Source organism: Cryptomeria japonica, chromosome 3, assembly GCF_030272615.1.
Source record: "Cryptomeria japonica chromosome 3, Sugi_1.0, whole genome shotgun sequence".
Taxonomy (NCBI): Eukaryota; Viridiplantae; Streptophyta; class Pinopsida; order Cupressales; family Cupressaceae; genus Cryptomeria; species Cryptomeria japonica.
The window spans coordinates 244,308,387-244,330,629 of NC_081407.1; positions in this window are offsets into that span (position 1 = coordinate 244,308,387).

The window sequence follows — 22,243 nt, forward strand, 5'->3', positions numbered from 1 at the left end:
GAAGATATTCACAGAAGGTATACCCACCTAAACTTTGGATAAGTTCAAAGTGTAGAAGGTCTCAAAACCTTGTTATATGTTACTCTTGAGTTCCATTTCCCTTATATTTTCATATGCAGATAGAGTTAGTTTATTTCTTAGAGGAAGGATAAAAGGGAAATCAAAATTTGAGACTAACAGCATCAATTGGTATCAGAGCATTATAGGTCCTCTAAGGTCTAAGACTAACAACTTGAGGTAAAGATTTGCTAATCATGATGAAGAAGGAAGGTCCGAAGTTTAATAGAGAGAACTACAGGATATGGAGTGACAGAATGAAAATTTATATCAAGAGTCTAAGAAGTCAGTATTGGGAACATGTTGATACTAAGTATGTTGCACCTACTAGGATGTTGAATGATGATAAGAAGAAAGAGCAGCAAGAAAATCATCAAGCATTGGAGGCTATTATAATTTCTTTGTCTGATGTAGAATATGTAGATGTTCATGGTCTTGAAACTGCATATGAGCTATAGAAAAAACTTGAAGAGATTTATAGTGGTGATGAACATGTTAAGATTGCTAAAGAGGAGAGCCTAAGAGAAATTTTTGATGACATGTAGATGGCTGAAGGTGAAAATATCCAGCACTATGGTCAAAGGATAAAAGAGATAGTTAGTGAAATTAAGAGTGCAAGAGGTAAAGTGGAAGATTGTATAGTGATCAGTAAGGTATAGAGAACCCTGTTACCAGTCTACGCTATCAGAGTTGCATCTATTCAAGAGCTGAAGTCCATTGACAAAGCTAAGGTAACTCTTGACTCCATCATCGGCAAGATTACTACTTTTGAATTAAATGGTTATGATGGTAGTGTACAAAAATCTGAGTCTGCATTTAGAGCTTCTATTTCTAACCCATCTATGAGGAAAAGTACATATGCCAGTCACAATTATGAATCCATATCCAGTAGAGAAGTTGTTGATGAAGACAGTTTAGTTGAGCTTGAAGCATTGTTGGCCAAGTGGTTGCCTAGAGTTATAGTTAAATATAGCGCCAAATTACCTTTAAAATGTTTTGCATGCAACAAGATTGGACACATTGTTGCTAATTGTCCTAATGGTGATAATGAGCACAAACGAGAGAAATTCAAGAAGTGCAAGGTTAAAGGAAAAATAGATTGTCTTATTGTTGTAGATGGTGGTATCACTAATGAGGAATTTGATGGTGATGCTAATGAAGACATTGTGTTTGTAGCCATTAAAGAAGAGATGTCAGACCAGAAGGCATTAGTATCTAGGATGGATAACTCTGATGATTGGATCATTGATAGTGGTTGTTCACATCACATGACTGGTGATCAGAGAAAATTTCTCTCTCTGAAGAAATTTGATGGCAAAGTTGTAAGATTTGGTAATGACTCACCCTACATGGTTAAAGGTAAGGGAACTATTTCTCTTAATGGAAAGAGTAGTGTAGATGATGTCTACTGGGTTGAAGGTCTAAAGCATAATCTTTTGAGTGTTGCATAACTCAATGACAAAGGATACCCATTGGAATTTAAAAATGGTATGTGCAAGATCTATGACAATAAAGGCGAAATAATTACAATTGGGAAGAAAACTAAAGGTAACTTATATCATCTTAATCCTAAAGTCAGCAATTATTTAATTGCAAAGATAGATGATAGTTGGCTTTTCCATAGGATGTTTTGTAATATAAAATCTCATAACATTGTTAAAGTGAGTAAGTCAAAGGCAGTGAGAGGTTTGCCTCAGTTAGACAAACTGGTTAATGCTCTGTGCAAAGAATGTCAGTTGGGAAAGATGACATCCTGAACTTTCAAGAGAAAATCTTTTTCAGCAGAACATTTGTTAGATTTAGTTCATACAGATCTTTGTGGACCAATAAGAACAAAAAGTATTCAAGGTGACAAATATTTCATCATCTTCAGTGATGATTGCTCAAGGATGATGTGGGTTACATTCTTGAAGAATAAGAATGAAGCTTTTGGTAAGTTCAAGGCATTCAAGGCCTTAGCTAAGAAAGAGAGCGGTAAGAAGATAAAGTGTCTGAGGACAGATTAGGGCGGTGAATTTACTTCTGAGGAATTCACCAGGTATTGTGAAGGAAATGGTATCAAGAGACAACTTTCTACACCAGGGACACCACAACAAAATGATATGCAGAGAGAAATAACCAATCAGTTGTTGAAGTGGTTAGGATGATGTTGATATAAGGAGGTGTAGAGAAAACTTTTTGGAGAGAAGCTGTTAGCACTATTGTCTACACTATGAACTAGATTCTGGTGAAGAGAGGTAAGGACAATAATCCTTATGAATATTGGTATGGTAGATCACCTAATGTTAGTTATTTCAGAATGTTTGGAAGCAAATGTTTTCTTAAGAGAGGTGATTATATTAGAAAATTTGAGGCTAAAAGTGATAAAGGTATATTTATTGGCTATTCCTCCAAGAGTAAGGCCTACAAGTGTTTTAACAACCAGACACAAAGAATTGTTGAGAGTATTGATGTTCGAGTGGATGAATTTCTTGAAGTCTTAGAGGAAACTAGTTCAGAGAAAAAGGATGAAGATCCTTGCATTTTAATTTTGGAACCCGAAAATGTCAAATTTGAAACCAGCAAAGAAAATATTGATCTACTAGTCCAACTAGAATAGATAAATTCAGAAGAATATGATGATAATGAAGAAGTTGAACCTACAAATAATGATCATGTTATTCCAAGATATGTGAGACTGAATCACAATCCTGAACAAATTATTGGGGATAAGGATGCTGGAGTACTAACCAGAAGAAGAATCAGAGAAAATTATTGCATGATTTCCACTATTTAACCAAGAACTACTAAGGAAGAATTTGGTGATGATCATTGAGTTAAATTTATGGAGGAATTAGATCAAATTGAGAAGAACAACACATGGACCCTGGTACCTCGATCGGTAAATAAAAATGTGATAGGAACTAAGTGGGTTTTCAAGAACAAATTGAATGAAGATGGTGTTGTGGTTCGCAATAAAGCTAGGTTGGTTTGCAAAGGTTATGCACAAGAAGAAGGAGAAGACTATGGTGAGACTTTTGCACTAGTGGAAAGAATGGAAGGTGTCAGAACTTTACTTGTGTTTGCTGCACACAAGAAATTCATGGTATACCAGATGGATGTTAAGTAAATGTTTTTGAATGGGATACTTGAAGAAGAAGTATACATTGAGCAAATAGATGGTTATGCTCTGAGTGATAAGGAAGATATGGTATGTAGATTGCATAAATATTTATATGGATTAAAGAAGCCACCTAGGGGTTGGTATGAAGTGATTCATATACATCTGATGAATATAGGCTTTCTAAGAACCAGTGATGATAGTAACATATATCTCAAATCTGAAGGAGATAAAATACTAGTCAACGAAGTATTTGTTGATGATATCATATTTGGAGGTAATGATGACATGAGCAACAATTTTGCAGATGAAATGAAAAATGAGTTTGAAATGTCTTTAGTGGGGGAAATAAAAAATTTCATAGGCTTGCAAATACAACAAATGAAGAATGGTATTTTCATCACACAGTCTAAATATGTGAAAGAGGTCTTGAAGAAATTTTGCATGAGTGCCTATAAACCAGTTGGCACACCTATGGTTACAGGTTGTAAGTTGTCTAAGGAAGACAAGTCCAAATCTGTTGATGAGAAGGAATACAGGTCAATGATTGGAAAATTGCACTATGGTGTTCACAACAGATCGAACATAGATCATGCAGTTGGCATAGTTGCTAGATTTCAGAAGAATCCTAAGGAAACACATCTGGTAGCAACCAAAAGAATTTATAGATACTTGAAAGGTACTATTGATTATGGGTTATGGTATCCATATGGGGTAAATTTTGACTTGAAGGTGTACATAGATGTAGATTGGGCAGGAAATGTTGATGACCGGAAAAGCACAATCGGTGGAGCATTTTTTCTTGGAGGAAGGCTTGTTTCATGGAGTGGTAAGAACCAGAGTTGTACTTCACAATCTATTGTTGAAGGTGAGTATGTTGCAACTTACATGAATTGCACATAGGCTATATGGATGAGGCACATTTTGGAAGGTTTTGAGATGAAGATTTCAGAACCTATAAAGTTTTTATGTGATAACACAAGTATCATAAATATTTCCAAGAACCCTATTTTGCATGCACAAACCAAGCATATTGAATCGAAGTATCATTTCTTGAGGGAAAAATTTCAGTGTAAAGATGTTATCTTGGAGCATGTTTCTACCAAGGAGCAACTTGCATATATTTTTACTAAACCTCTGCCTAAGACTACTTTTGAATATCTTAAATGTCAGTTAGGGTTTTCCCTCTTCATTAAGTCAGTTAAGTATGATGTAGATTATATCAGTCCTAGAGATACTTCCAAAATTTTATAGGAGGATTGGTGTAAAAGTGGATGCATTCCATAGGGGGAGCATCAAGTTACAGATTGTTGATGATGCACAGTGAAATTTAACATTACATGTTTTACTTTCAATTTGGTATTGTTGTCAAAGGGAGAGAAGAATTATGTGATTATGGGAAGGAGAACCAACGACAAGTTGAAGACACAGTGAGCATGGTGAATACTTGGTAATGTAAACCAGGATTCCTATTCACAATCACATAGCAATCAATGGTGTTGATATTTGTATTACAATCAATGCCAAAGAGGTAGATTGTTGGCATTTGCATGAAGATTGCATTAATGATATGTTATGTTGTCATTGATGTCAGTTGAACCAGTAATGATATTGTTGATATTGTTGTAATATTGTTACTGTAACTGGTAGGAAGAATTCATGAGGAGAACTGATAACTGGTGTAAACGTGTAAACCTTATCTATTGTTGTAACCTAAAAAACCCTACCTGTTGTTTTTGATAAACCCTAACCAATTAAGTTTGGTGAATTGGTATTATTGGTTTATGATTTGATGATGAGCGGTAATGATGATGACACACATGATTATTGTATGAAGATAATTCCAAGAGATTTTGGTGAGTTGTTGTAATGGTTGTTGTCTAGGGAATGAGAAAATGTATTAATGCAAAGCATGTGATGAGTTACTAAGCTCAATGAAGCGGTGATCAAGGAGCGATCAAGGTTTTCTTGATTGATGTGTAGAGATTGCTATGTAATCTAATGATCATACTTGAAATGAATTTGTTTGTAATCTCAATGAGAGTTAGGTTTTTGTTTTGTCATTGAACTTATTGATTTGTATTTAAGGTTGATGAAGTTTAGTTTTAAGAGAGTTGGAAAAGAGATAGACACAGTTCAGTTGAGTGTGTGGTTGCCAAACCAGATGATGTATCTGTAGTTTGAATAAAGGTAGATAGAAGCATGAAATCGATTTGATCAAGCAAGTGTAGTGCTATTTAGACAGATCAAGAAACTCCTATTGCTCTCTAATAGTTACAATAGAATTGAAATCCCCTAACTGGGTAAGCTCTAACAAGCTTTGTGCTATTCAAATTCTTTAACAAGTTAGTCCATTAAATTGGATTTTCAAATCCTCTATCTAGGTTACTCCTTATAGGGTATTTCTTCTAATAAGGCATTTGTAGTCAATCCCTTAACTAGGTGATTCCTAACAGGACTTTTTGTAAATCTGTAACAGGCTAGGCTCCTAATAGGGCGAAATTCAGAAGAGTTCAGATATTATCTTGTGAGTCTCATCTCACCGTGGTTTTTACCTATTTGGGTTTCCACATCAAAAATATTTGTGTCAAGTGGTGAATGTTTTTGTGGTTATGTTTTCATGGTTGATTTACTTAACTACTTAACTATTTTTTATAAGTCATGACAACCGAAACTATTTAAGATATGAAGAAGTTGTTTACAGTTAAATTGTTGTACCAGGAAACCGGTTTATCTTATGAGTTTTTATCTTAACAGAGTTATTATTCTAAGTTTACTTTGAGAGATTGATTGGTGAAGTTTATTATCAGTTTTCTATATACTAATTCACCCCCCCTCTCAGTAGTTGATCAAACACTTATTCTTTCATCATACCATTAGAAGACCCTCTAAGGAGGAAATCAAAATAATTACCATGACTACAGTTACTCAGATTAAGAGGGTACAATCTAAGACCAAGGGGTTCTTTTCCCAACTAAGGAAAACCTAGTGGAATGTTTATAAAAGATAAGCAACCGGAACTAAAGCAACAAACTCCTCCACCATCTGCAGAACAAAAGAACAAGGTAGCAAATACCATCCCTACCCAACAGTATGTGCCAAAAGGAAGCACAAAATTCAAGAAGATTGAAAAGGAGGTCACAACTAAAATTCCTCTGAAAGAAGTTGTGGCCGAGAAGGAAAATCAGCCAAAGGTAGTAGTGCAAAAGGAGGTTAATCTAGGTACTTCTACAACACGTTCTTTTGATATGATGAAAACATTGTCTAAAATAAAAAAATTGTTCCTTTGTTAGAAATAATGAATATCCCCGAGCATAGAAATAATGAATATCTTTAATAAATGGAGTTCCTAGTATACCCCAAAATGTCTTGCATAACACTGCTATTTTAGAAGATAAGATTAATTGTACACAAGAAGAACAATTTGAAACAATGCAAGCTCTTGAGGTTTATCTAGGAAGTACTATCACTAAAGTCCCTTCACAAGTGGATCTATTTTATATGACCTTGATAGTAAATGGTAGACATGTAAAAAATTGTATGATTGATATTGGGGCAGCCATTAATATCATGCATGTAGGGGTCATGAGGTAACTTGGGTTGAATGTTGACTGCAACTATGGGAAGTGTTATGCCATGGATAATAGATCTGTCCTTGTGATAGGAATCTTTAAAAATTTAGAAGTGAAGATAGAAAATTTCCCAGAAGTTGCTTACAAAATAGATGTGATAGTTTTAGATGTCCCCCAAATTATGGTATGATTTTGTCAAGACAATGAACAACAGTGGTTGAGGGAAATGTTCAACTTGATTTATCTTGAAGCAGTCACTAGTGAGGAGGGACCTCAAAGGTATCAATCTAGAATGGTCAACAAGAGTAACACAATGGAAACATAAAGATATGATGGATGCTATGCAGAATAGATTGTATTATAATATAAAAATTGATTACAACCAACTAGTAACAACCGGGTTACAACATAACCAACTCACAAGTCTGCTAGAACATACAAAATAGGTCACAATCAGGATCTTGAATCTTAAGATCTATCTTTTATGCTCAATCTGGCCACTTGATTCTTTGATTAATTCATTGTAATGTGTAATTATAATTATATATATGATCCAAAGGATCCGGTCATCCAAAAGAGGGATCAAAACCCAAAGAACAAGACCTAACATGTAAAATCAACAAATTCGGCCTCCACCAAGAGATTCCTCTAAAAATCAAAACGATGAGGTGTAGACCATGAGAAAAGGTCAGCCACATGCCAAGGAACATAGGAAATACCCAAGGCTCTACAAGCTTCGAAAGGGGTTACGATAGATCACCAAAATAGGTCTAGGCAACTAGTAAAAAGAAACTTTTAAGGAAACTGATAGCGATATCTTTCTACAAATATGATCCCAATGCAATGTGGTCTAGAAATAAGAAAGATGATCATGTCTTCAAGTAGAATCCAACTCCACAAGATCCGGTGAGCCAAAACCGGGACACGTAGAAAGAAAAGATGAAACTAAAAATAGAAAGAAAAACATAAAGAAAATGTTTTTGGTTGATGCAAGATTTCTATGAACCAAGGATTCTCCTGCATCAGACATCCAGGGTTTGTGAAAAAGTGAGCCTTTCACTTTGATAGGATCAGAGGAAATCCAATGTGGTCTACTTCTTCCTGAGAAATCCAAGATGAATCTTCAACTGGTCTATCCTTCCATTTTACAAGATACTCCTTATACTGACTACTCTAGGTAGTACACACAATCCTATTTTCCAAAATGTCTTCAATCTGATCCGGTTCCTTCTGGGGTTATTGTTTCTCCAAGTCTGCAATACTATCCTCATTGAATTCTAGTTCATGATACTCATGAAGATCTACAAAGTTAAACATAGGTGAAATACTTAGACTATCGGGTAACTCCACTTCATAAGCATTTCCAGAATTAAACTTCCTCAAATTCCTACAAGGTCAAAACTTCTTCATCTGCAATTTGTTATAAGTTCCAACCAGGAACATTTCTTTTCTCAGATATACCATGACTTCATTGCCAATTTCAAATTCCTTATGTCTCCTCTTCTCATCTACCTTCTACTTATACTTGTTGTTCATGTCTTCCAAATGCTGCTTAACCTAAATATGCAAGGCTGAGATGTGGTCTGCAAAGTCTTCTTCTTCTGAACTTCTACGGTCTTCACTACTAATGTCTCTCAATTTTGATATACCTCTAGTATGCACTTCGGTAACAATCTCAAAAGGTGTTCTTCCGGTACTCCTATTTACTAAATTATTGTAGGCAAACTCTACTTGTGCAAGGATCAAATCCCAACTTCTGGTCTTATCTCCAACTAAACATCTCAACAAATTTCCCAAACTCCCATCAGTCCGTGGATGAAAAGTAGAGCTAAACTTTAGATATGTCTTCATCTACTTTTAAAGTGTTCTCCAAAAATAGCCAACAATCTTAGTGTCTTTGTTTGAAACTATGCTCTTAGGTAACCCATGCCATCTTACTACTTCTTTGAAATATGGGTCTCCTACATGTAATGCATCTGATGTCTTCTTACAAGATATGAAATGAGTCATCTTCGAGAATCTATCCAGTACCACAAATATAGAATATTCCCTCTCAGTGTTTTAGACAATCCAAGTATAAAATCCAAGCTTATATCCTCCCAAGTTCTTACTAGTACTGTCAAAGGTTTATATAATCCCACATTTAGACTATTGCCCTTTGCAACTTGACAAACTCTACAAATTTGCACATATTTCTTAACATCCTTATGAATCTAGGGCCAAAAGTATTGCTCACTCACCAATGCTATTGTTTTGTCAATACTAAAATGTCCAAGCTAAACCTCCACTCCATTTCTCCTTTATCAGATTCTCCCTCATAGAAGTCTTAGGTATGCAGAAACTTGTCTCAATGGCAACAAATCCTCCTCTTTTGTCTTATTGAAAATCAAAATGTCATCCAAGTACACAATAACAAACTTACCCAAGAATTTATTTAATACCTCATTCATCAGCCTCATGAAAGTACTCGGTGCATTAGTTAACCCAAAAGGCATCACCAACCATTCATACAATCCTTCATTTGCCTTAAATGTTGTCTTCCACTCATCTCCTTCTCTGATCCTCATCTAATGATATCCACTCTTCAAATCTATCTTTTTAAAGTATATTGGTCCACTCAAACAGTCCATTATGTCATCTATCCTAGGCAAAGGAAATCAGTATTTCACTATGATCTTCTTTATTTCTCCGGAATCAGTACACATTCTCCACTCTCCATTCTTCTTAGGTGTTAATACTATTAGTACTGCACAAGGGCTCAGACTTTCCCTGATCAAACCTTTCTTCAACAACTCTTGCACTTGTCTATTCAGTTCCTCATTCTCTATCGGTGTCATCTAGTGTGCAGTTTTGTTAGGCAAACTAGCTCTGGGAACCAAGTCCATTCAATGACTAATACTTCTCATAGGTGGAAATCCATTAGGTATATTATTTGAAATGATGTCTTCATATTCTCTTAGAAAATCTATTATCTCTTCTAGTTGTTCTCCTTCTGATTCTGGTTTCTTAGTCTTCTTAGGAATTAAGGCAAAACACACATTTTGATGTCTCAATCCATCAAGGAATTTCCTTCCATCTACCAAACAGATTCTAGCACTCGTACAAACTTCATTCTTCAAAGGTTCCTCCAAAGGCAACAATGTTTTCTTTATCCCATTGGCCACAATAGTGTATGTATTCTTCCTCCCATCATGTACTTCTTGTCTATCTAACTGCCAAGGTCCACCCAACAAAAGATGACAAATATCCATAGGCATAATATCACACAAGACTTCATCATGACAATTCCCAATTTTCAATTTCACCAAACATTGCTCACTTACTAACAATTTATGTTCATCCTTAATCCATGCTATCTAATAAGGTTTAGGGAGTTTCAATCTCTCTAAATTCAACTTATTCACCATCTCTTCTTTAACAAAATTATCTGAACTACCACTATCAATAACAACTTTACAACACTTACCTAATACCTTACATCTGGTCTTGAACAAATTATTCCTCTGCAAGGGCTCTTCTAATGAATACTAAGAGGGGGGGTGAATTAGTATGCCAAAAATCTTTGCACTTAAACACTTTGCATGACTAACAGTAAACCAGTAAAATAGTTTAGCAGACAAACCGGTTAGCACACATGCAAACCAAATAGCAAATAATGCATTCACCCACAAAAGCACAAACACCATAACACATGAGATTTTGATGTGGAAACCCAAATGGGAAAAACAACGGTGAGATGGAACTCACAAGTAACTATTTGCAGAATAGGAACTAGACTAGTTAAGGTCAGACCGGTTAAGCTCAGACTGGTTAAGGTCTTACAATGATCTTTACTAGAACAGGTCCTGTTAGGAATCTCAATCTTTGTTAGGAGATAAGTTTGATTAAAGACTACCTTGCTAGAGGATTTTAGATCCACAGATGTGAACCAACTTATTAGATGATTTACAAAAGGCTTTTGGGCCTACCCGGTTAAGGGCTATAGACTTGTTGAAGATGTGAGTAATCAACAAGTGAGTGATCTAGAAAATAGTACAGATTACTTGATTAAATCCTTGATAGCTCTTTTCTAATGCATTCCAGCATTACTTCAGTCTTCTACACATTCATACTCTCTCTAACTCCTCAACCACCTTAAACCCTAGCAACAATATCAACTTCACCAATAGCAACAACAACATCAACAACCTAAAACCCCATACATGATGTCCTTATAAAGGAATCTGATTTCATGTCAGTCCAATAGGATTACATTAAAATTTCCTATGTTTAATGCATCTAGACATATTTGGTAACATGACACAAAAAACATCGTTAAAGTGTCAGCACCGTCAAGCAATCGGTGGATGGTCACTCATCACAAAGTATTACCGATTTATACAAAATACCAGTTCAAGCAAAATGCCAGTTGCCAGTTTGACAAAATGAAGACTGGGAAATATGTGTTCTACCGCTTTGATCCTTCGTACCACTTGAGATCCTCAAACTGTTTGGGGTTAACATACCGTTTCACATCGTAAACACTTTCTGCAAAACACCAATAGTCGAAGGACTATATTGCTTCATACCGGTTGGAACAATTGCCGATTGAGCATAACTCATACATACAAAAATGATCTCAATGCAAGTGTGTTGCCATCAATGATGATTGTCATTGATGGCAACACTTAGGAAAATAAAATTTTGACATCTAAGTGTTTTACAACAAAATCATGCCATTAGCAAAATTGCTCCCCCTAAGCATATACACTATCCCTTTAACAATACAATATATAACTATTTTGTACATAGAGATATCAGAGCATACATCAAAATTTTAAATACTAGATACTTCTCCTCCTTAGAATACTTCTCCCCCTTTGCCAACAATAACAAAGTACAGCTGAACAACCCCTGTTTTCATGTGGTATTAAAATAATAAAAGGTTATGACAATAAGGAATAAAACTTGTGAAAAATAGATTTAAAGTCCTGCAAGAATTGTTTCATAGATAAAGACCAAGACTCAAGTAGGGAGGTGGCTACTTCTTTCTCTGTCTGCATCTAGGAGACCTGTTCTTCCATGGCATCAATTATGCTCATCTCCCATGTCACTGTTACAGCATCCAGATTTAGATAACACTTCTAAAGAATTTGCAGATATGGGAGTAGAACCAGTTGTAGCTCCTACAAATCTCAAGATCGAGTGCTGATCTCATGCTCCATTTTTGCTCTCTAGATGTGAAACCAGTGAATGGTTTTCCCATAGGCTATAAAGGAGTCATAAGGTAGCTTGAATGTGCTCATGTAGGACTGCAAGTCAGATTGAAGCTTTTGCTTCTATGCAAGCACATCACAGAACAGATGGGGTTAGCAAATCTTGGTAACTAGAAGATTCCCCTCATCCAAAGCGTCCCTTATATTCTTTTGTTCTTTTTGGAGTTCAGTTCGGAGCTCATTTAACTTCTTCACCAGAGCAATATTTAGAGCCTTTTGATGCTCTTTCTTAGAATTTGCCTCTGCTACCTCTTCTAAGCTCTGCACTTGATCATCTATTACTATGTATAGGAGCTTTAGTTGTGCCAATGATGAGTCGGTACTGGGGAGGTTTGTACCAGGTAACAAACCGGCAAGAGTGTCCACCACAGCTTGGATCACATCTTCCTCCTTCTTCCTCCTTAACACTGCAAGTCATTCTTGAGAAACCTTGATGCTCTGCAGTAGCTCCATTTCACTTGTAGACTGGAGGTCAATGGGACTGGTGAGGTCAGCCGGTTTGGCTTGACTAGCGGTTGCCTTAGGTGTCTCCATCTGTGTGCTCTTTGCCGCTTCTCCTGCCTTGTCCTCCTTTGTTTTCTTCCTTTCCGCTTCTCTTCTCTTTTCCTCTTCCTTCTCTTCCTCTTCCTTCTTCCATTTTGCTTTTTCCTTCTGCTTCTCCTCTTCCTTATATTCCTCTTCCTTCTTCTTTTTTGCTTCCTTTCGCTTCTCCTCTTCCTTTCTCTTTTTCTCATCCTCTTCATCTTCTTTTCTTTTCTCTTTCTTTTCTCTTTTCTTCCTGTTTCCATTTCTCCTCATCTTCTTCCTTTTTCTTCTTCTCTGATTCGTCCTTCTTCTTCTTCTCCTCTTCATATTTCTTCTCCTTCTCCTCTCCTCTTCATCTTTCTTCTTCTTCTCCTCTTCATCTTTCTTCTCCTCCACTTGCTTCTTTGCTTCCTCCTTTTTGTCCTCTGTTTCGTTTAGCTTTACTACCTTTTCTGCTTGCTTCTCCTATCTTGTAACTTCCGATGGTGTACCCTGAGCAACATCTTCTCCATCTAGAGCATAGACATCAATAGTATCAATAGGTTCAATGACCGGGTTTCCTTCATCATCAAACACTTCATCTGGTTTTGTTATTGCCGGTTCTTGTTCAGCCTTCCTGTTGGCTTGAGCCACTCTATGTATCTTCAGAGCTTCTAGAGAAAGGGTGTGTGTATTCTTGAGCACTTCTTTTCCCTTCCCTTCAAGTAACAAGAGTCTTCTTCTTCTCATGAAGAAGAGGCCTTTGTATTTGTTCATTACTTTGAACAATTCTGAATTTGATACATCAGGAAAATGTTTAGCAAAAACTTTTTCTCTCATTTCTTGTTCTTGCTCTATGGAAATGCACCATTTATTGTCTAAGGACTTATACAAAGAATCCGGTGTCTCAAATCTAATTTCTGAAGGCGACTGGTCATTAACACATAAATACTGAATTATTTCTTTTTCAACCACTTCCTTTTCATCATCATTAAAGTCATCAAAACAATCAATCAAATCATTCAACACTTTTCTCCTAATGTTTTTGATAGTTCTTTGACAATGTGTCAAAGGTTTGTAGGAGGAGATGTCAATATTTACCAGTGCTGATGATGCCAGTTCATTCTTTGTCTTTTTCTTTGCTTGTCATGTCTTCTTTGGTTTTTCCTCAGACACAGTTTCTTCTAAGTCTGGAGAGGTATTCCTTGTCTTCCTCTTTCTCTCGAACACTTTAGCAGGTTTCTTTTTAGCCAGTGACCACTTGGTCACTATAGGAATGGCTGTAGTAGCCGGTGTCGATGCTGAAGGCACTGTTTTTGCCTTCTTCACTGAAGGTTCTTTTCCTTTCTTTGCTGAGGGTTCCTTAATTGGTGTTATCATTTCTAGGTAGGTGCCGGTTCTTTTTGCCTTTGGATCAAGTGGTGAGGCAATAAGGGTAGAGGCATATCCTTGCAGTATATCATTCATTTCGTCATAGCCCATAGGCTTTACTTCCTCCTATCTGGGCTCAACAGCCTCCATTATGCATTGATCCACTTTAATGGTGAAACAGATATCATCTTCATATTTCTTGACAATATCACCTGATATTCTCACCCTCTGACTCATTTTGCATCTAAACTTATCAAAGTACTTATTCAGAACTTCAGGGTAACTGGTTCCAACTACTTGAATGCTTTCCTTGATTTGCTTGGTTACTGGTTGGTCAGCAGACCACTAGACATCACCTACTCCTGGAAAGTAGCCTTTGAAGTAAAAGAATAACCCAACCAGTAGTTGTCCAAACTTGAACCTCAATGCATTATCCTGTTTGATTGATTTCAGATTCAATAGGAGTTGCCTTTGCATACCGGTGCATAGGTCAAATGATGCATCCTTCTTGATCATCCGGTAAGTGGCATTTACCGCTGCAACAGATACAGAGTTAATTCTATTAGTTGAGAATGTCCGGTATCCAATCACCATACATGCATATTTCACCAGATCGTCCTTGATAGAATTGATAGTCATACCTCGTGAGTCACTCACTGAACTGGAGAGCTTGGACATTTTAGTTTTGCTTACCATCCTTAGGGCTAGCACTTCCCCTGTATTGCAGAAATTGGTGATGGCATGAATTGCTTGTGGTGTTATATCATGCGTTCTTTCTAGGTACATCTTGTCACCATGAAATCTGCTCAGAATGATCCTAATGTGATCATCTGTGAAATCCTCCAGGAAATAAACAGCATTGTGGAGCTTCTTCTTCTCCAAGATACTATACTCCGGTTTGATCTTTTTATCTTGTCCACAAAAAAAACCTAGCTGCGAGTGAATTGCTAGAGACCCTAGGTCTTCGATTTTACAATCTATGTAATCTGAGATTCCCTCTTCTACTATCACACCAGCTAGAACTTTTGATAGGGCATTATATCTAGACTTGTGTTGAATAAAGCTTGTTGAGTCTACAGATGTACTAGAGCTAGTATGGGATGCAGAAGCCATGATAGAAAATGAAAACTTGAAAAAATACCATTCAAAAATCGTGAATTTAGGGCTTTCAGAATCTTCTCCACCTCACACTCCATCGGTTGTAGAATCACCGCTTTGCACTCTTCACTTGACTGTTTGCAATTTGAATTTGAATCTCCTTCAAGGTTCCTTAAATTCTCAGAATCGCAACACAAATCGCTTTGTCATTGCTCTGCACTTGAAAACCTCCTTCGCTTCGAAAACTGATAGTAAGAAATGATTTGAAAAATCCTTTTAAACATATTCCTCACCTACCACAATTAATGCTCCACCATTAGGGCATAAACCCTAATTTGCCTTTTACCATTTTTGGTCTTCCACCTATTGATAGGTATTGCGTACCGGTTAAGTTATTTTACCGGTGTAAACCAGGGGTTCAAAACATTTCACCATTTGCTCCCCCTAATCTTTTATGAAGCTTAGTTTGCTAGTTTCGTGATTTCCACACTAGGTGTAGAAATTGGTTCCTCTTGCAACACCGTTGGTTTCTTCTTCTAGGCTTTGTTCATATCCACTTGAATAGTTTCAACATCAATGTTACCTTCTGGAGTGACCAGTATATCATCTGATATACTCTTTCTACTTCTGCAGAATTTGGCAATGTGTCCCGGTTTGTTGCAGTGATAAGAGACCAATCCAGGTGCTCTCCAGGGTCCATTGTTTGTGTTTCCATTCTTCCTTTTGCATATTGCAGTAGTGTGACCATGGCCATGACAAATCCAATAGTTTTCTCTCCATCCAGTTGCTACTTGATAGCCACAGCTTCTTGACTGATGATTGAAGGCATTAAATCGGTTGTGATTCTGGTTCACAAAAGGTTCAGGACCAACTCCTTAGGTCCTCTGAGGATATCTTCTAGTGTTATTCATAGTAGATCTTCATTCATATGCTCTATGCCCAAACTTGTTGCATGCATAACAATTACCATTGAATCTATAGGATCTAGGCTTATCATTTATGAAATAGGGAAAATTGTTGTAAGCCTTACTCCTACACACATTTTCAGTATGTCCTTCTTTAAGACAGTTAAAGAAAATAGGTTTAAACTTTTTCTTACCTTTATCCTTTGGTGTTGGTTGTTCCTTTGATGTTCCAAGATTTGTACCAGAGGTCTCACCTTTCTCATGACCGGAATAACCAAGTCCATTGGTATTCTTAACCAATTTGGTAGATTCAAGCTTTTGCTCTAGCTTGACAGTACTCTTGTTGAACTTAGCAAATATTTCCTTTGACTCAGAGAGTTCTTTGGAAATAGCAGCATTTGTTTACATCAAGTTTTCATTCTCAAAGATGGCAATGTTCAGTTCTCCTTACATGTCTTCCTTTTCCACTTTGCTCGCATGGAGTTGAGCAGTTAGAGCACTAATCTCTTGCTTCAGCTTGGAGATTTCATGATCCTTGTCTTTGACCAGATCTTCAGCTTTCTTCGGGTTCTCAAGCTCTTGGCACATTTGAATAGTCAGTCTTTCCAATTCTTTTCTTAGGTTGGAATTGGATTCATTCAACTTTTCTACTTCTTGAACTAGGGCTTCCATGTTCGCTTCATCAGAGGAACTATTTTCAGATAGCTCCATCAACTTTTCTGCATGTTCTCTCCTTTTTGCTTGAGATGCCTTATATTTGACCATAAGATCGTCATAGGCTTGCTCCGATTGAGTGAGCCGATGAGTAAGTTCCCTCAATGTGTATTCCCCCATATCTCTTTCCAAGTGGTTAAACTTATAAAAAGGTAGGCTTTGATACCAATTGATGAATACTAAGAGGGGGGGGTGAATTAGTATGCCAAAAATCTTTGCACTTAAACACTTTGCAAGACTAACAGTAAACTAGTAAAATAGTTTAGCAGACAAACCGGTTAGCACACATGCAAACCAAATAGCAAATAATGCATTCACCCACAAAACCACAAACACCATAACACATGAGATTTTGATGTGGAAACCCAAATGGGAAAAACCACTGTGAGATGGAACTATCTGGAGAATAGGAACCAGACCGGTTAAGGTCTTACAATGTTCTTTACCAGAACAAATTCTGTTAGGAATCTCAATCTCTGTTAGGAGATAAGTCCGATTAAAGACTACCTTGCTAGAGGATTTTAGATCCACAGATGTGAACCACCCTGTTAGAGGATTTACAAAAGGCTTTTGGGCGTACTCAGTTAAGGGCTACAAACTTGTCGAAGATGTGAGTAATCAACAAGTGAGTGATCTAGCAAATAGCATAGATTGCTTGATTAGATCCTTGATAGCTCTTTTCTAATGCATTCCAACATTACTTCAGTCTTCTACACATTCATACTCTCTCTGACTCCTCAACCACCTTAAACCCTAGCAACAATATCAACTTTACCAACAACAACAACAACATCAAAAACCTAAAACCCAAGACATGATGTCCTTATAAAGGAATCTGGTTTCATGTCAGTCCAATAGGATTATATTACAATTTCCTAGGTTCATCTAGACATATTTGGTAACATGACACAAAAAGCACCGTTAAAGTGTTGGCACCGTCAAGCAATCGGTGGATGGTAGCTCATCACAAAGTATTACCGATTTATACAAAATATCGGTTCAAGCAAAATTTCGGTTACCGGTTTGACAAAATGAAGACTGGGAAATATGTGTTCTACCACTTTGATCCTTCGTACTGCTTGAGATCCTCAAACCGCTTGGGGTTAACATACCACTTCAGATCAGTAAACACTTTCTGCAAAACACCAATAGTCTAAGGACTATAATGCTTCATACCGGTTGGAACAATTGCCGATTGAGCATAACTCATACATACAAAAATGATCTGAATGCAAGTGTGTGTCCATCAATGACAATCACAACATAATCATCAAAAATGCCAACATCTTCATCTCCTTTGGCATGACACAAATCTCTCTTCATTATTAACAGTTCTCCATATTTTGGTTTATTGTCTGATCTGGTGGGGTTTTCTTCCACTACCGCTTCTCTTCTGGTATTCTCTTTCTTCTTACACTTGAAAGAACGATGTCCTTATCCTCCACACTTATAGCAAGTTCCTCTAAATGTTCTCTTATATTATCTCCCAAAATTCTCATTCTGGTAGCCATTCGGTTCTCTCCTCTAGTAGAAATTTATATCATCCTTCCAATATGAATTACCTTCTTTGTTCACTTCCTTGTCCTTGTTCTGATTTATACAGGTTCCTCTACCTCTAGTATATCCTCTTCCTCTAGTATATCCTCTTCCTCCGGTAGACCTTCAGCCTCTGCTTCTCTACTTCTTCTCATGTCTTTTGTTTAGCTTCTCTTTTGCCTTTAGGGCATGCTGCTAAGCCTCTTCAACACTCTCCAATTTGATCAAACTAAGTTCATCTTGTATAGACACTCGCAATCCATTCAAATATATTGCAACTTGTTAAACTTTATCATCAACATGTCCGGATTTGATATTCAACTTGTAAAATACTTCGTTGTATTCCTTCATGCTAGATTCCTTCTATCTCAAATTTTGCAACTTCTGGAATAGATTTACTTGATAATCAGCTGGCATAAACTTCAATTTTAACTTAGCAATCATCTGATCCCATGTCTTAATCTTCTCTTTACCTCTTCTTTGTCTATCAGCTTGCAAATTCTCCCACCAAAGAGATGAATGACCTTTCAACCAAGTACAAGCATATTTCACCTTCCTCTCTTTTGTAGTGTTTTCAAAATCAAAATACTTCTCCATCTTGTAAAATCTAAAGTTGTTTTCTAGGGATAGGGTCATCCAGGGCACCTTTATCGAAATAGGGTGCCCCAAATGCGCTTGTCTAGGGTGTCCCTATCTAGGCTTGATGTGGTGCCCTATCTCTATTTTTGGAATTCATCTTAATCATCTTGTCTCTGCTAGATACACGTAGTTGCACACAAGAGGATAAAAATGGTGTTTGGGTGGTTTATAGGGGTTTTCTGAGATCAAAACCCTACTCACATCATATTCTTGTGGGGTAAAATGAGGTTTAGTATTCACCCTACTCAAAACCCTCAAAAACCTTTTCTCATCCGGATTAACCGTCGATGCATTTGCTTGTTCTATCGAGGATTCTTCAGTACAATCTTCACTTACATCTTCAATATGTTGGCCTTTTCTTTGGGCTGTCTCCACGACTTCCAACCAGGCTGCTACACCTCACAATATATCCATCACAATAGGGTCTGAATTCCCACGTGCTCCACCATTCCTATTTCCTCTTTGCGACATCATTCATGCCAGTCCTCTGCAGCTATAGGTTGGATCCATAAACTACCACCCTACAACAGAAATTTTAGGACACGCAACCTCTAGAACAAAACTTCACTCTGATACCACTTGAAGTAGTCATCGGTGAGGAGGGACCTCAAACAGATCAATCTGGACTAGTCAACAAGAGTAACACAACAAAAACACAAAGATATGATGGAGGCTATGTAGAACAACTTTTATTATAACATGAAAATTAATTACAACCAACAGGTAACAACTCGGTTACAACATAGTCGGCTCACAAGCCTGGTAGAACATATAGAATAGGTCACAATTGAAACCTTGAATATTAGGATCTATCTTCTATGCTTAGTCTAGCTACTTAATTCTTTGATTGATTCATTCTAATGCACAATTACAATTATATATACGACTCAAAGGATTTGGTTGACCCAAAAAGGGATCAAAACCCGAAGAACAAGACTTAACGTGTAAAATCAACAAGGTTGGCCTCCACCAAGAGATTCCTCTAGAAAATCCAAAAGATGAAGTGTAGATCACGGGAAAAGGTTGGCTACATGCCAAGGAACATCGAAATCAATGCCCAAGACTCTGCAAGATTCAGAAGGGGTTCCAATAGATTACCAAAATAGGTCCAGGCAACCTATAACAAGATCTGTCAACTGGTAATAGGAAACTGTCAAGGAAATCGATAGCGATATCTTGCCAGAAAATGATCCAAATGCGATGTTGTCTAGAAATAATAAAGATTATCAAGTCTTCAAGTATAATCCAACTCCACAAGATCTGGTAAGCCAAAACTGATACACACAAAAAGAAAAGTTGAAACTACAAACAAAAAGCAAAATAGATAGAAAATATGTTTGGTTGATGCAAGATTGCTATGAACTGGGGATGCTCCTACATCATATCCTATGATACCATTCAACTTAATGGAAAAACTATGAGGTTAGAAAGAGAACCTAGATTTGATACTACTATTGAGCAAGCTGATCTAAATAATATGGTGATGTTCTATGACTTTCATATGGCGAACTTAAAAGTTGAACCTATTCAATCATCCCTAGAGGTTGCAAACCCTGTCATAATTGAAATCCTGAATAGTAAGGAGGATCTGTGGCACATATATTTTGATGGAGCTCACAACAAGGAAGGGTCAGGTGCAGGAGTATTTTTTGTTGCACCTAGTGGGAAGACTTTTAAGTATTCTTTCAAATTGATTTTTGCATGCATTAACAATGTGGCAGAGTATGAGGCATTGTTACTAGGTTTAAATCTTGTTGGTAATCATGGGATAACAAAGGTGTCAGTATGGGGAGATTCTAAATTGATTGTATCCCAACTTAGGTCAGCTTATTCCTCCAAGAATGATAGACTAAAGTAGTATAGATTAGCTATTTGGGATTCATTGGAATTTATTAATGCCTTTAACATCAAATGGATAGAAACATCAATGAACATTATGGGTGACTTTTTAGCAAATATTTCTTTGAAAAGTGATAATATCACTTTAGCTGGAATTTCAAGGGTGGAAGTAAACACAGGCCTGCCATACCTGAAAAATGTATGCAATTGGAAAGAATGATGATGATGACCTTTTGAAGTTTTTGAATTACATAGATGAATATGAGAGTCAAGAATGTGATTTTAATGCTTTTGTCGAGACTATAGATGGAAAAGACACTATTTTTGGGAATGAGATAGTGCAGCTAAAGACAAATAAAATCCCAAAAGGATTGGTGGCCCTAGAAAGGGTGTTTGACAGTCAAGATAGTCAAACAATTAAGCAATCCCCTATAAATAAAGAAGACATTGAAGAGATAAACTTAGGGTTTGATTCATCTCCTAGAAAGATCTACACTGGAAAAAGGATTAGTCCAAAGATCAGAACCATGTTGATCACTTTCCTCAAAAAATATAAGCATTTTTTTGCATGGGCATACGATGAATTGAAAGCCTATAGAGAAGACCAGTTTCAACATGATATCACTTTAGACTCGGCAGCTAGGCCTTTTAGACAAAAGAAAAGGCAAATTAACCCAATTCTTAGACCCAAAATGCAAGAAGAATTGATGAAACTCAGAGATGGTGGTATTATTAAACCCCTCAGGCATTCATCATGGGTTTTTAATCTTGTTCCTATTAGAAAAAAGAATGGTGACATTAGACTATGTGTGGATTTTATAAATTTAAAAGTGTCAGCATTAAAGGATAATTACCCCCTACCCAACATGGAAGCAATGCTACAAAAGGTCACAGGTTGCGAGTTATTATCCATGATGGATTTATTCTCTGGTTACAACCAAGTCAAGGTCAAAGAATCAAAATAATACAAGACATCCTTCACTAGCCCATCGGAAACTTATATCTATGTGAGAATGCCTTTTGGATTAAATAATGATAGAGAATCATTTCAGATAGCTATGAATGTAGATTTTTCATATATTATAGACATCATTTGTTGGCATATGATGAACCAGTATGATAATAATATATGTTTTTATTGTTGTCAATAAGTATAGGTCAACCGATATGAGGAATGGAAGAAGTTTTAATTAATGATCAAGTTGGAGAACCGGTATGAAGAGATGTAGTGAACCGATGTCAGGGTTTCACTAAGTGTGATTACAAGTTGGTAGTCTCATCTCTAGGGTTTCTGGTTTGGAAATCTAGCTTGTGCAATGCAACTGATGATATTCTTGATGAGTTAGATAAGAAATGAGGATGAGATCAAGATGCCACATCAGTTTTGTGCACATGAAGGATTTCCTTCAGGATCTTTCATATGAAGATCGACTACATTAAATGTCTATCTCAGGAATGAACATTATTCTTAGCGGCATGAGAAGAAAGCGTGATGGGTTACTGATTTCTATGTGCAGTGGAAAATAGATGTAGCAGAATGACTTGTGATCTGTTTAAAATTATTTTATTCTATGTAATGTGTTTGGACAGTCAGGATTGGATCACCTATAATTGTAAACCTAAGATTGTTAGGGTTTAGGGTTTATGTTACCA